This window comes from Schistocerca americana, chromosome 11 (assembly GCF_021461395.2).
Source record: "Schistocerca americana isolate TAMUIC-IGC-003095 chromosome 11, iqSchAmer2.1, whole genome shotgun sequence".
Taxonomy (NCBI): Eukaryota; Metazoa; Arthropoda; class Insecta; order Orthoptera; family Acrididae; genus Schistocerca; species Schistocerca americana.
In genome coordinates, this window is record NC_060129.1 from 135,316,013 (window position 1) to 135,331,859 (window position 15,847).

Genomic DNA, 15,847 nt, shown 5'->3' on the forward strand with positions numbered 1-15,847 from the left:
ATCGCAGCAGCTATGCGGCTATCGGCTATCGGCCGCTCTAAACTTTCAGCGGCAAAACATTCTTTGGCTACTTATAGTGGTGAACAAATTCCTGTGTTAGGTGTATGTAGCGTGCCAGCCACATTCCGTGGCAATACAAAAACAGTTTCATTCACAGTGCTCCGCGCTACAGACAGTGTAAACATTTTCGGATTAGACTGTTTTGACTTGTTTGGCCTGTCTATCCAAGACAATGTGTTGCAAATTAATTCTGTTGTTGTTCCTCAAGACAGCATAACCGATTTGTGTAAACGATACAGTGACATATTTAAAGACGAACTAGGTTGTGCTGCGAACTTTGCCGCTCATATTCCGTTAAAAGATAATGCTCAGCCTCGATTTTTTCGTGCTCGTCCAGTGCCTCACGCCCTCCGGGTACCTGTAGCAGATGAACTTCGTCGTTGGCAAAACAACGGTGTTATTCAACCCGTTTCAGCGAGTCAGTGGGCTTCTCCCTTAGTTATTATAAAGAAACCGTCTGGCAAGTTACGTTTGTGTGCTGATTTTAAGTCGACAGTTAATCCTCAGACTGTCATTGATTCTTTTCCTTTGCCTAGACCGGACGAGCTGATAGATAAGTTGGGGGAAGCTCGTTTCTTTTCCGTGAAGCATATTTGCAATTGCCCCTCGACGAGCAATCACAACAGTATTTTGTCATAAACACGTCGTTGGGGTTGTTCCGTTTTCTGCGTTTGCCTTTTGGTTGTGCGTCAGCTCCAGCTGTTTTTCAGCGTTTTTTGTCACAACTTCTGGCTAATGTGCCATCGTGTTGCAACTATTTAGACGATATTGTTGTGTCCGGTCGGACGCCTGCTGAACATTTCCGTAATTTGGAGTGTTTGTTTACAGTGTTGTCTCAGGCAGGCCTACGTTGCAACATCGATAAATGTTCATTTTTCCTTACGGAGATGGAGTATCTGGGACATGTTATTAATGCTCAAGGCATTCATCCCTCCCAGTCACATTTAGCAGCTATTCGTGATTTGCCCGCCCCTCGCAATCTGCATGAATTGCAAGCAGTTCTTGGCAAATTGACATATTATATTAGGTTTATACCTAATGCATCACAGATTGCTGCACCGTTGCATCGTCTCCGCCGTAAGAATGTTCCGTTTGTGTGGTCAGCTGATTGCCAATCAGCCTTTCAGCAGCTTAAAGAGGCTTTATTGAATGATCGTTGTCTGGTCCATTACGACCCTAACAAGCCTCTGGTGTTAGCTTGTGATGCCTCTTCTTTCGGCCTCGGTGCTGTGTTGTCTCACCGAGTCGGTAACACCGAACGTCCTATTGCGTTCGCATCTAAATTGCTCAACAAAGCTCAGTGTAAGTATAGCCAATTGGACAAGGAAGCGTTGGCTATTGTGTTCGGTGTCACAAAATTCCATCACTACCTCTATGGTAGACCATTCTATTTAGTAACAGATCACAAGCCCCTGACGTCACTGTTTCATCCGTCTAAACCAGTTCCTCAGCGGACAGCTCAGAGACTACAACGTTGGGCTCTTTTGTTATCACAATACCAGTATGAGATACTGTATCGCCCTACAGCTCAGCATGCAAACGCTGACGCGCTTTCTAGATTGCCGATTGTTGCGGATGATGTCTTCGATTCCTTTGACGACTCTTGCCATCAGATTGACGCCGATGAGCATCCATCCCTCCGGGATTTTCCGATTGATTATCGTCAGGTGGCACGTGAGACAGCTACGGATCCTCATCTGAGTTTACTATTACGTTTTGTTCAACGTGGTTGGCCGTCCAAGGCAAAGGACATATCGGATCCTGTGGTTCGTCGCTATTATCCGCAACGTCATCTGTTGTCTGTTTCGCACGGAGTTTTGCTGTTACGCACCGAGAATGACCAGCTTCGTGTAGTGGTTCCCCAAGTGCTCCAATCCAAGGTCTTCGACTTGTTGCATCAAGGTCATTGGGGAGTGGTCCGCACCAAGCAGCTTGCCCGCCGTCATTGTACATGGATCGGCATTGATAAGCAGATTACGCAGATGTCTACAGATTGTTCGACGTGTGCCGAACACCAAGCAGCTCCGCCTCAACGCTATTTTGAGTGGGCACGCCCTGCCGGTCCCTGGCAGCGAGTACATATTGATTTCGCTGGTCCATATTGGCATTCTCGTTGGCTCATCGTGATAGATGCATTTAGTAATTTTCCGTTTGTTGTGCCCATGCAGTCTACAACGTCTGCACAAACTATACAGGCGTTGACTTCAATTTTTTGTATTGAGGGTCTTCCAGAAGTTTTAGTGTCTGACAATGGTCCACAATTTACCTCTGCTGAATTTGAAAGTTTTTGTTCTGCCAATGGCATTCGCCATGTTCTTACTCCGCCGTTCCACCCTCAATCGAATGTTGCAGCGGAACGTTTTGTAGGCACATTCAAGGATCATATGGACCGCCTTCGTGCTACGCACTCTCGTCAGCAGGCCCTCATCACGTTCCTGTCGTCGTACCGGACCACGCCACGCGACGGCCCTTCGCCTGCGGAGCTTCTCCACGGCCGTCGTCATCGCACCCTACTACGGTTGTTGCACCCCCCGGATCGACCCGCCGCTTCTGAGCATCGCACGCGTTTTCAGCGCAACGACGCCGTTTTTTTTCAGAGTTTATCACGGTCGCCGTCGTTGGGAACGTGGTACCGTGATAAGTGTCCAGGGTCGCGGTTTTTATACTGTTCAAGGTGCTACTGGGGTGCACAGGAGGCATCAGAACCAGTTGCGCCGCGCTGGCCGCCCGGATTCTGCCGCTCGTTCTTTGTCCACAGATTTGGTCCGCAGCGGGTTCCAGTCGCGCCTTCCGACTTCGCTGCCGCCCCCAGGGCAGCAGCAGCAGCCGTCGCCGCTACCACGCCGACAGCCCGTCCCGTTGATGCCTCCCGCGCAGCTTCATCCGGGAGCGCCCCAGGTGGTCGCTCCGGCGCCTGCGGTCCCTCTTCAGTCGCCACCGCCTTCGGAGCTGATGGACGTCGACCCCTCAGCCGGGCCGCCTTCCCAAGCGGTGGCTGTGCAGCCTGTCCTGCAGCCGCTTTCCTTGGGCTCCCTCAAGGAGTCTGACACCGCAGCGCCTTGTCCGGCGCCCACTCAGCAGCCGTCGACGCAGCGTCAGGAGACGCTGCCTCTCTTCGTGGGTCCCGACGCCTCGTCGCGTCCAGTACCAGAAGCTGCGCCCGTGGTCACAGGCGTGCACCCTGACCTCGGTTTTCAGTCGGTGTTTCCCGAGGCCCCGCGCAGCCAATGCTGGGGTGCGGACCGGGGACTGCCACCGACAACAGTCTCCGCCCCGGTCTCTTCTGCTATGCCTGCGGCCAGACCCCTCCCCCGCCGTCGTCGCTCGCCACGTCATTATTCAACGACGGTGCGGCGATTTGGGGGGGGAGGAGTGTTATATCCTAGCCAGTAATGCCACCCGAGCCCGCTGCCAAAAGGTTGGCAGCATCAAAGTCCGGACGCCGTCCGCATAAGCAGCGCCAGCGAGACAGGAAATCGCCGCAAGTCTGCGCGCGCCACCGCTGGCTTCTGGCTTCTTAAGCGCTGGAGTCGCGAGCGCTAGGACAGTTCTGTATTCGCCGCTCAGTTGTATACTCGCCACCGAATTGTGTACTTGCTAGTCAGTTGTGTGTTCATCGCAGCAGAGTTGTTGTTTGTCGTCAGCCGACGCTGACCTAGCCGCTCCGACTCGAACTAGACAGATTTCTGTAGACACGGGGTTCACTACTGTGTTGCTGTATCTTCGTTAATAAAGATAAGTACCGACTTTTATTTAATAAGAGTGTTTGGGTCTTCATCTTTCTGTTCACTGTTCCAGCGGACCGGTCGGCCCGCTATTAAAAGTGTGGCGGTGACTTCGTAAGCCGTTTCTACAGCGAATTGTTTGTCGCTACGAACGCCGCCACAAAAGATTTGTACTCTGAACAGGAATAGTGCTCGAGGACAATGACCATCAGGACTTCTCAGAATGCAGTAGGTAAAGCCGTCATCAAGCTGAAGCCTGGTTTGGTCACCACAGTGCTTCGCGAGCCACTGTCCTACTGCAGGTTGTCGTCACGCGCCGTCTTCCTACTTCTGAACTAACTTACCCAGTTAATAATTGTGGGACACAGTTAATTATTGGGTCTCCGAACAATTCTACAGTTCCAACATTTTCGATTTCCATAAATCAATGTCAGAGGTGAAAGAAGAGATAAGTGACAGAAGGAATCTCGGGAGCAATGCCTGAATCCCAAATCTCTGGAGTTGTAATCCCACATTCATCCACTCAGCAGCTGAGGCATATATGTCCCAATTGCATTTATTGCTACATTATTATCATTACACTAGGTGCGAGTGAGACGAAGTAATTACATTTTTCTGCGTGTTTTTGAATGTATGCAAACAGAGTATTAACAGTAAGTCGTTCATTGTGGTAAAGGAAATCCCAAAATCGTCAGTTAATGTATTTTGTTGTGCTTTTTCTCGACAATCTCGTGCTAACGAAACAAACTGGTGACAAATATGCTCCATCACTTTTTTTTACGCTGCGTGATGGGGTCACTAAGTTCACGGAGGAAAGTGAAATATCACAAAGACGAGAATTCAGCCTGCATCCTATTTCTTTGTACAGGACGCCTATGGAGTTATGTCAAAAGAGTATATTCTATATGGAGGTAGTTAGATATAAAAAAATACGTATCCAACGGATCAGTGTATGGACGATCACACCTTCCTCAGATATCTATGTGTCTCGCTGTCCCCCTTGCTTTATTGCGGATCGTTCTAGTAATTCTGCTTAGAAAGACTTCTTCATCACTTGTGTCAATTTGCCATTAATCTTTCAACGTTGAGCCACATCAGGCTTTATTATTCTTCATATTCAGTTATTTGCGTGGTAAGATCAAAAGTTTGTCATGACGATTTCAAAAGGTTGTTGAGGTGGTAATGTTGGGATTTCGTGGTAACCACTTTAATGTGGCTTTAAATGCTGCAGAACCAAATAATCCGAGAATAAGTTGTTCATTAAGAAACCCACACATCTGAACAATGAAACGAGACTCAAGCTCCTTCCTTCTACAACCACACAAGATCCGTGATTGCCTTGTCATGGAGCTGAGATACTGAAAACTTCTGTTGTACAGAGAAATGGAAGTTCCCATTCATGTAAGCTTCAAAAGAATGTGGTCCTAACAGGTATTCTGATCACACAATGGCCCACATAAGGTGAGGTAGGTTCCTTTCCAACTCTTGGTAATATGGGTACTTTCCTTAGACAAGAAAACAATTTTTTCCTGATCAAACAGTGGTATATGGCACATTTATACGTTAACAACACTCTTGAGCGAGACATGGCAGAAGTCACCACAACAAAGTACGGTAGGTTACAAATCGTTGCTCCACACCATTGTCAGATAATTCAGTAACAAACATGGGCCTAAATCCTTTCGTATTCATATTTTTTCAGTGTGGTCGTGCATTGTTGAAGAAGATGCTTGAAGTCCAACTACTCTTTTGCAAATGATTTTCATTGGAGACTGCTATTCTGATTAAGAGTGGGTGACACACGTTTCCTGTCACTTTTTATTGCTTCCAATACGTGGCCTGTCTTTGAGACAGCCTGAAAATACAGGACATTTATCTCAATCAGGCATGGCTACTTAACGAGGGGGACTGAGGCAAATTGTCTCATCATACCTTACATAGTTTTTCCTATCTGCGGACGTTCATGAACCCACGAATCCTCCACTAATCCCTCCTTTACAAGATAACTGTTGGTCCATGGATTCGGAACTCAAAGACTGCAGTGCTGAAACAAAAATATAATTCTGATAACGTTGTTTTTTTCCATGCAGGACTATTAATAAAACCTATTTACTTCCTTATTTTTACTATGTCAAGAGCGATGCAGGGACTTCTTGGACATGATGAAATAGACGTGCATAGTAACAATGATACCTGTCTTTGTTAATACTCTTACTTTGTGTTGACATGCCGCCTTACATACGCCCAGGCTCGTCATCCAGAGAAGACTTTGGATTCAGCTGCCTGCAGTGTACGGCCACCACCTACTTGCTGTCGTTTTCTTGCAGACGAGGAGTGGCAGCTGGAGGACAGAAGCCACGATACGCTCTCCGTGGACACTGACTGCGTGCAGCTGTTGGTGAACGCCCTGGACCACCCCACGTGTCCGCTGGAAGACCTGCCACTGGAAGCCGTGAAGCAGCGCGAGCAGTGCCGCGAGCAGCTGTGGGACGACGTGGTGCAGAGGTCGCCCCACATACCCGTCACCAGCTACCTGGCCTACACGCAGAGGATAAACGTCAACCTCTGTCTGCTGGCCTGGATGGCTGTCAACTCGTACGGCATTTGTCAGGACGTCCCGTTTAGTATGATACAGTCGGTGCACGATGCTCGCTGCTATTTCGATAGTCCTGATGATCAATCATGTCTGCAGTCGAACGCTACAGAAGCAATCTGCTCTGTTTCCAGAGCTATTCTGTTGCTAAAGTGTCGCGACTTTTCCTCCATTAAGACTTCCCATAATTGTACGTTCACTACGTTCGGATCTCTATGGGTCTATAGTAGGAGTAGTATACTGGATCAAAAGCTAACAGAACAAACACTGAACTACAAAAACAGTTTAACCAACGCCACCTTGAAATACAACGATTTCAAAATTGACAGCTTGAAGCCTTTAGAAATGTCATTTATACTGATAAATATCATTTTCCGTTTTTCGACTGCCGGAGTATACATGTACCTTCCCCAGTTACGCAACTTGCCTGGAAAGATACTCTTGTCCTTTCAGATCACGTGCATAACCCAGATCCTGTGTTCTGAGGTCGTGTATCGTATGGCAGGCGTCCCTGACTTACCTACAGCAGTGCTGATAGACAGCGCCCTCACACTTCTCAGCTGTATCTGGCTGAACTCATTCTGCTACCACATGTATGCTTGTGTTCGCCATCTCAGGCTTCCTAACCAGCTACTACCTGCTGAAGTAAGCCGGTTATTCCGTCGTGAGGTGCTGTGTGTGCTTATACCGTGGAGTGTAGTATGTGTGGCAGCTGTTGCTTTGGAAAAGACGAGTAAATATCACATGATCCACAGTCGCATAGTAGTCCTTGCAGGGATTTCAGTGTCTGTGACATTCAATTTGGTTTGTCTCGGACTGCTTGGATACATGTACCTCCGTAATCGGTGCTCCATGCGGCAACTCGAAATTGTTGATAACAAGAAATTTGCCTCAAAGAAGCAATGCCTTTTTATGTCAGTTAAGGCCATTATATTAAGTGGAACAGGAATTATTATTAGAATTGGGTTCCACCAGGCTCAGGGAATAGCGCAGTTAGTGTACTATATGCATCTAGTTACGATGGTGCAAGGACCAGTGCTCTTCGTCTGTTTCGTTTGCAATGGAACGACGCTCCCCATACTGAAGAACAGGATACTTCTTTGGTGGGACCCAACCAACATCCCTGCAGGTCTAGAGCTGTGTTCGGCAGCCGAGAGGAATCTGGCCAGGAGAAACAATGAACAGTCTCCCTTTTCAGAATCCTCGGTGTAGCCTCCTTCAGTATTTTTCGCAAATAACTGTCTCCACACTACACTGCATTAAGCCCAGCAATAAAATGGACTCTACCTGGTATGACAATATTAAATGTCATTAAATCTGATATCGTACAGCCAGTACTTCTCTTTCCTAACGTCTCCTTCATTTATAACTGTGTGCTTCTTTGTGAGTGGTAGCCTCTGTCTACCTATTCTAATGCACTGAGACTACTCACTAAAATCGTTGGGAAATGCTTCGTGTATACAACAGGCTGCGTCAATCACACGGCCTGTTATATACAAGGAAAACGCAGCACGTTGTCGGAGGAATTCCCTTCGTCAGTGTCATCTACCGTGGCGATGATGCATTTCTGGACATATGTTCGTATGACGTTTTTTCTCCGTTTTCCGTCGAGGATCTCTCTTTGCAGTTTGTCGATTTTATTAATGTATAATGTATGATATTAGTATATATCATATTATGTCTGAAACAGAGAAATTTTCCATATGTGTGTGAAAGATGTACTTTTACATGATTTGTAATTCAAGTACCATGACAAGAGACATTCAGATACTTATAGAATCAAAAGAGAGGGGCTAATGACAGAAGTGGTGTGTGCATGAAAGTGTAAATGGGTTTGTTGAGCTTATTAGTGGTTTGATTACATAGAGTGGCTCAAACGGGTATAGTAAGAAAGTAACACATGACTTGTTGTGCGAAATGTGGCTTGAAGTGAACGCAAAATGTCGAATGGCAGAGTTATATGAGATTAGCATTATTGGGTTTGTGAGACAAGATGGTGATTTGTTAAGCTAGAGGTTTGTAAGGGTACTATGGCAGATGTTAAAAGTTAATGTTCCATGTGCCACTCTTGAGCAAGGAAGGACATTACTTAAAGGCGTATTTACAGGAACAGTACTGTGGAAGGATAAACTTGTGCCAGTACTGTGAGTCCTGGAAAACATGTGCCATAGTAGCTTCACCAGAAGCACACAGTACGCCGAAATTGTTGTGATTCGTAATCAATAGACGATCTCCCATTTGTTCAAATAAAACCTGAGTGAGCAAAGTAAAGGAGTGTCTGTGTGAATTTAGTATCCAGCCCAACTGAAAATCCTGTGATAAATAGTACTACGTGGAGTGATTTTCGTGAATGTCGCACTTAGCAGGCACCCACAGTGTTAACCGCGATTTTCGTACTGGACGCAGTGGAACCAGAGGGAGGCAGGTGCCGGGTGCAGCCCGCCTGGCCGCAGGGGGGCGCCGGCAGCTCAACACATTCTGTAAAACCGTTTGACGAAGATTTGCAGGCCGTGCGCCTCGATTCTGTCAGCGCAGCGCCAAGCCAACCCTGGCCCGCTCTGCGTGACGTCACGAGAGCGCGCCGCGGCCTTCTCTTTAGGTGGTGGCGGCCAGAGCCGACACGGGGCGCACTGGGGGCGCTTAGCGGCCCACCCACACAAGCGTCCTGCACCACCGGGACACGCGTAAAGTCGGTCCGACAGGGGTCGCCAGCCGAGCCTCGACCCGCTGGAAAGTATCGAACCTCATCGCTCGAAAGCCAGTAGTTAACGGCCCTCGTGCTACCTACTTACCCCCAGGCAAGATCCCGAGTTCCGACTGCAGTACTGGGAACATTCACAGCCAAGTCCAGGAAATTACTTTCGACTGGCTGTACGAAATACACAGTTCAAACTCAACAGGAGGACGGCCACTCAAAAAACATTACTCCCAGATTTGGATAACAAACTGAGATTATCGCTATCCGAACGCGTTTTGAAACTCGAGAACACTGTGCGTCGCGACACAGAACTCCGCTCCAGAGCGCCCGCGACCCACCACGTCGGCCACACGGGCACCGACGGCCAGCTTTCGATTCCCCGAGCTCCGAGCCTCTCCACGAAATCCTTCTACACGTGGGCCTTTCAGCCAATCAGGAGCAGCAGAGGACTGCAAGCCCCACCACTGGCCACTCCCTGCTGCTGCTTACAGCCGCTGCTGTCACGTTCTGGTCTTCAAAAAGGCGAACCAGCGAGCAGATATGGGTGGTCAGGGAATCACCTGTTACAACCCTTTCACTCGTGGGGTATCAAGCATTAACTTCTGCAACCGATATGCTTATTAAGGGCTTTCCCCTGATATATCTGGAGACAAGCATTCTCGCAGCCGAAACTGCTTGAACTGTTGTTACATGTACGTAGTTGTTCGACAGCACACATGTTACTCAGACGATGTCCCCTGCAAAGTGCATCATGCGTAACTCGCGCCACTGTCGTCAAATGCAGCATTGTCAGAGTGATTCAGACTTGGGATCCGCAGTCTGCACAACCGCCACACTTTGAGACAGGGACGACCAACTCGCATCTGCCGAGTCTAAAGGCACAGAACTCAACGCTGACTGCGAGCGTTCTCAAGCAGGGCGAGGGGACTATGGATCGTCCTGTTTCCGATATGCAACAACAGTTTTCAGCGCACCAGACTGAAGCAGGGAACTCTGTCTCCACCAGATCTCCAGAAACGCAACGCTACGCGAACTAGCCGAAAACCCGGACAAGAAACCCGAAGTAAACAGGCAAAGCAGCCACAAACACGATACTCCGATTACAAAAAGTTTATACTCATCCAAATACATCTCACGAAGAACAAGGTTTACAACTGGTTGGATGCAGATTGAATTAAAGCACATCTAACACAACTTATGGCACAGTAGTAAACCCTACTATAAACTAAGAAGGTGGCAAAGAAACCGCCAAATCGTTGTAACCTGCACTAAAACAGTTGCCTGGGCCACCAAGTCGTTCATAAAAAAATCCGAAAAAATTTGCCAACATCACAACAGACCCATCAGATATCGAAACCCGAGAGAACAGTTTGAGTTACTTACCGATCTGAAGCAACAGTAACAGAAATCACATCGCACGCCAAACACTAAGCAAAAGAGAAACCACACAGACTCACGCTCGCCTTTGTGATAACCAATTTTGACCGTGATACAACAAACGAAAAAACTGAAGGGGACCTAAAGGTACCGGGAAACTAAATCAAAATTCCACGCTATTCCTTCCAGTCATGTATAGTTACAAAGAACCAACTAACAAGCTACTTGTTCACCATTTCAGAATGCACTGTGTACCTCACAAGGTTGGACTATTTAAACACTACCTCCTCAATAACAGCTACGTCCATATTGCAACACTTTCCAATAAGCCACGAAAAGCTGCGATATAAAGAGAAACGTGAAGAACAGAGTCGAGCACATCGAATTTTTAATTGCAAAATAGACCCAAAACAAGAAGCACCAAAATGCAGGAGCTGCAACACTCATAACATTAATAGTAATGAGAGTTGCAAAGAAAGACCAAAACAGCCTATCTCAGCAGACAAAACTGAATACATTTAGCGCATTGATGAAACTATCACGGTCTTCGTCCAAGAATGTCACGAAAACAATCAAACGGAAAACATACTCTGAGTCTTCACTACAGCCCTTCACAACCTGATATTTGTAAGAAGGGAAATAATAACAGCAGCTTCTAAAAAGCTCCTACTACGTCTATATCGCCATATTGATAGACAAGGAGGCCTATGCCCAACCTAGCCTGAGACACCCGGAAACAAGAATTAACCTTCACATTCAAGCCTAAGAAAGATGTTGCCACTATCTGCATTGTCAACACACTGGGTTTCTGCTGTAAAAACAAACTCCCTAAAGGCATAGTAAGAGAAAAAGAAGTTGGTATTATAGTCGCAGCACGTACCTCATCAGCAGGTAGAGAAATCAATCTAGATAAGTGTATCTGTCACGCAAACCAGACCGTAGTAGAAGCTGAGATAGATGCTTCATAGTCTTTCATATAAAACACCACAACGATGTATCCTGCCGAGGAACCGCCAACTGATCTCGTTAATTATATACCCTCATTGTGCCCAGCTAAAGGAACAGGAGACTCAGTGTTAGATCTGCGATATTTGCTGAAAAATTGAGCAAGAAAGATATTAAACTTGTTGTAGCCATTTTGAATCACGCAAGACTCAGAAATGACTCGCCGCCTTTTATCAATCACTATGGCACTTCTATCTTAGAATATATACTACGTACAACATAGCTACCCAGATTCTGAAGCTACACTGAATTTGGCGACTGCATAGCTAACGAATACCTATCATTTATTATGCTGTGAATCACAAAAACTAGGAAAAAACTTAAAACGATCATAAACTCACGAAATCGGATAGTCGAAAAAATCAGATTGATAGGTTTTAACACAAAACCTAACCAATCAACTATTCAAACCACTCCTTAAGACTCCTGACGTACATAAGAAACAAAATTAAACAGTAGGGAAATTCTGTAGACCAAATGGATAACCTACGATTGGCTTGAACGTTTTCAATGACCTAATAAGAGAAACCCACCAAATGATGTGCGAGGTAATCACAAGAATTAGGTCGCACAATAGAAGTAGTTTTTGGAAAAAAGTTCCAACAGGTCATAGCACACCATTTGCGAACAGCCATCCTTAATAGCAGATGAGAATGTCATTGATTACTGACGACCTCAAAAAAGTTCCTCAAAGTGCTACAAAAACATTCACGGTCATCCACGGTATCCAAAATTCGATGAAACCGACGAAGAAATAACACTCGAAAATCCGAATGCAACCGCTTAACATCCACTACTTTATAAGATTGACGAATATGAAATGGAAAGAAAGCAGCTCAGAGACTGGAGGCACTGGAAGATAACAAAATAAATCACTCCTTTCACAAGACACCTGCCTCAAACACATCAGACGTTTCTTCATCGCGGCCATGAAACTGAAAATAGTCTCTCTAAAATGGAAGCAAGATGATTTCGCAACCCGAAAGACCAAAAAACAACACCAAATCACAGGTTACCGTGCTCTCAGTGACAGGGAAAGCTTTCGAGACAGACTAAAATTGTTCGAGGAATAGAGCAACATAATGGCACAAGAACAAGCCGGGTTCAGCGGCAACCACAGCACAGGCGACCCGGTCCCAGGACTCAGCAGCAGAGCGACGCAGGCTGAACGCAACACGGCAGGCGCAACGCCAGCAAGCTTTCTCGTGGACGGCGAACGCGCCTTGCATTGGTTGTGGCATGCTGGGCTGCTCTTTGAAACGTTACTTTTGAACTTCGCATGCCAAAGTGTGCAGTTTACTAAAAACGTTGCTGGAAACAGGTAAGTACAAGCGCTGCTTGGTGATCACCATTCGACAAGTATTAAGCCAGCCGCAGCGACGCCACGTGGGACAGTCACGTCTCCAGTGCTACACACCAACAAGACGGCTGACATCGCTAAAGGTCGAGGATCGAAACAACAGCCCTGTACACAGACGACACTGCGTACTGTTGTCGCGGCCCAACATGCGGCAGAATTAACGAGCAGGTCAGCCCCTTCAAAAACAAGCAGGAATCATCGCTAAGCAAGTCGAGTAGATTAAAATACAGTGGATCCACGAAATCTATCCTTCATCACCAACCCGTGATATTCAACTACCCCTACTTTAAATAAATATGTATTCCTCACGTCATCTTCAGAGGTACTCTGACAGTCAGTTATAAACAATGAAGAAATACACCAACTGGAATATAAGATGTTGTTGCGCTCCTTAGTGTGAAGACTGGTTTAAAAAATAGCTCTCCATTCTACTGTTTAACTTGCAGGCCTCTTCATCTCCAAGTACATACTGCAGCCCACATCCATCCCAATCTCCTTACTGTATTCACCACTTGGTCTTCCTCTACGATTTTTACCCTCCACACTTCACTTCAAAACTAAATTGGTTACCTGTCGACGTCTCGGAACGTGTCCTACTAACCGACCCTCCATTTGGTCAAGTTGCACCTCGCATGTTCCCACGTTTCTCGGTAATCCAAACTTATCTTCCATGAGGTCGGCGTCTACCAGTTTTTACATTCTTCTGTAAATAATTTGTGTTCGTATTTTACAACGATGAGTTATTAAACCGATAGTTCAGTAATTTTCACACCTGCCAGCAACTGCTTTCTCTGGAACTGATAACATTACATTCTTCTTAAGGTCTGTGGGTACTTCGCGTGTCTCATACGCCGGGCACAACAGGTGGGAGAGCTCCGCTATCGCCGGCTCTCCCGAGGCTGTCTGTAATCCTGCCAGAAGACTGTTTACTCCCTGGGCCTCGTTTCGACTTAGATGTTTCAGAACACTGCCAAATTTGATCTCGCACAGTTACATCTCCCACCTCATTTACATCCATGACCACTTCCCTATCTGTAATATTACCTTCAGTAAGATATATATCTGACATAACTACATTTGCTGAAAACAAAACCTATGTGATGTCATGACAGCAGAAATTCTAAATATGATGTAGCTGTGCTATTGACTATACAAAGACTTAGACCACTACACTGTTCAGAATGACTCCAGTTTCTTCTATATAACATGGCACTTACCTCTGACTTACACAGTTATGTTACAAATCCCTTCGTATCATACTAGAGATTAGTTCCTAAGCATTAGTCTTAAAGACTACTAGTACAATGTAACAGGACACAAAATGCCATAACGATCGACAAACAATCGCAGGTGATGCTTTTTTAAAGGAAGGTTTTAACCCACTCATAAGGCGAATGCCAGGACTCAGCTGTAAGAATAGCATCGTCCTCCAATCCGCCAGGATTACACGCTGCGTCCAAACCAAATAAGAGCCTCACATTAAAGATGAACACCGTCACCACATCTTTAAGTGCATTTCCGTTCAAAGAGTAACACGTTTGGTAAGGCACATTGCTGCTTGTACTAAACTTAAACATTTTCATTTTCACCTCTCCCCTGTCAACAGTGACTGTAATTGGGATCAGCAACTGAGAAACAGACATTCTTTAACAAAGTCAATCTGAAGTAGTCGACGAATGATCTTGACATTAATGACATGTTATTAAGACCTGACTTATCAGGTGCTGCAGATAAGTGATCTTATGTATTTCTGAAACATTAAAACTTAATTACGAAACCTTTGAATTTTCTTGTTCGCAAAACCACATTGCTTTACCATTCATTACACGTTTTGGTTGCCAATCAACTATTGTTAGCTTGTAAAAGAAACAATAAACAGGGAATTGCCTTAGATTTAACCAAATTTAAGGAAGCTACGTAGTATTGCGTAATGATATGCCAATCATGGTAAATGCAATGTGGCTATGAATTCTGTAGGCTTGAACGCCATCATCTAATAGCATATCTTGGAACTGTGTAAGTAATTGGAAAGTACCTATCGGGTGAATGTGAATAGTAAACTGTTTTCAGATATTAAAGAATTAAGCAAATAGAAATAATGAAAACATACCATGCTGACTAATGAACCACATTTTCCATAGACTATTGGTTACACCAACGAAGTTACAGAGTGCAACTCTCAACATATAGTAACAATCGAAACACACTCTTTCGTTAAGAATAATGGCGCTAGCCCAGCTTAAGAAGCGAAAGTAATTTAAGGAAGAGACACTCTCTCTAGTTACTTATATCGGAAACGAGTATGAGCAGAAATTAGAAAGTGTAGCTGCCTTTTTGGCCCTATCAGCTGTTCTCGACACTGCTTGGTGAGAAGCACTTCTTTAGAAATTCACGATTGTGTCGTAAATTTAAGGACTTACTTAACAACATGCTAAACAATAGAGCATTTCATATCCATTCTCACAATGACAGATGCAGGGTAATTAAACCAAATGATAGTTTACTTCAAATGTCTATTCTGAGTCCACTACCACTTTGGTCTGTACATGCACAGCTTACCAAAAGTCTTCAAAAAAATTGATTTATACTGATGACATTTGCTTGGTGGCCCAGAGCCTCAACGTTTATGATGCTGAAACCTCTTTATCCACTGATATGTAAGTCTTAGATGTATACATCAACAAATAGTGGCTCCACCTAAATCCACAGAAAATAATTGTATCTACATTACATCTATGCAGAAGACAGTCAGAGTGCACACCAGAAGACAGGTTCAGAGACCAAGTCTCGTTGTACTGCAATACACCATAATACATAGGAACAGCGCTAGATAGAACTCTTGACTTACAAGTAGCACCTGAACTCAAAACGAGAAAGAACAGTCTTAAAAATTCGGTGGTATCTTATGGGGAGCTAATGCTCGTGTTTTGAGATCCATAGCTCTAACCCTATCATAGCTGCTCTGTTGCTGAAGATTACTGGTCGACCAGGATCAATAGTGCTCATACTAAGAAGATAGATGTCCAACT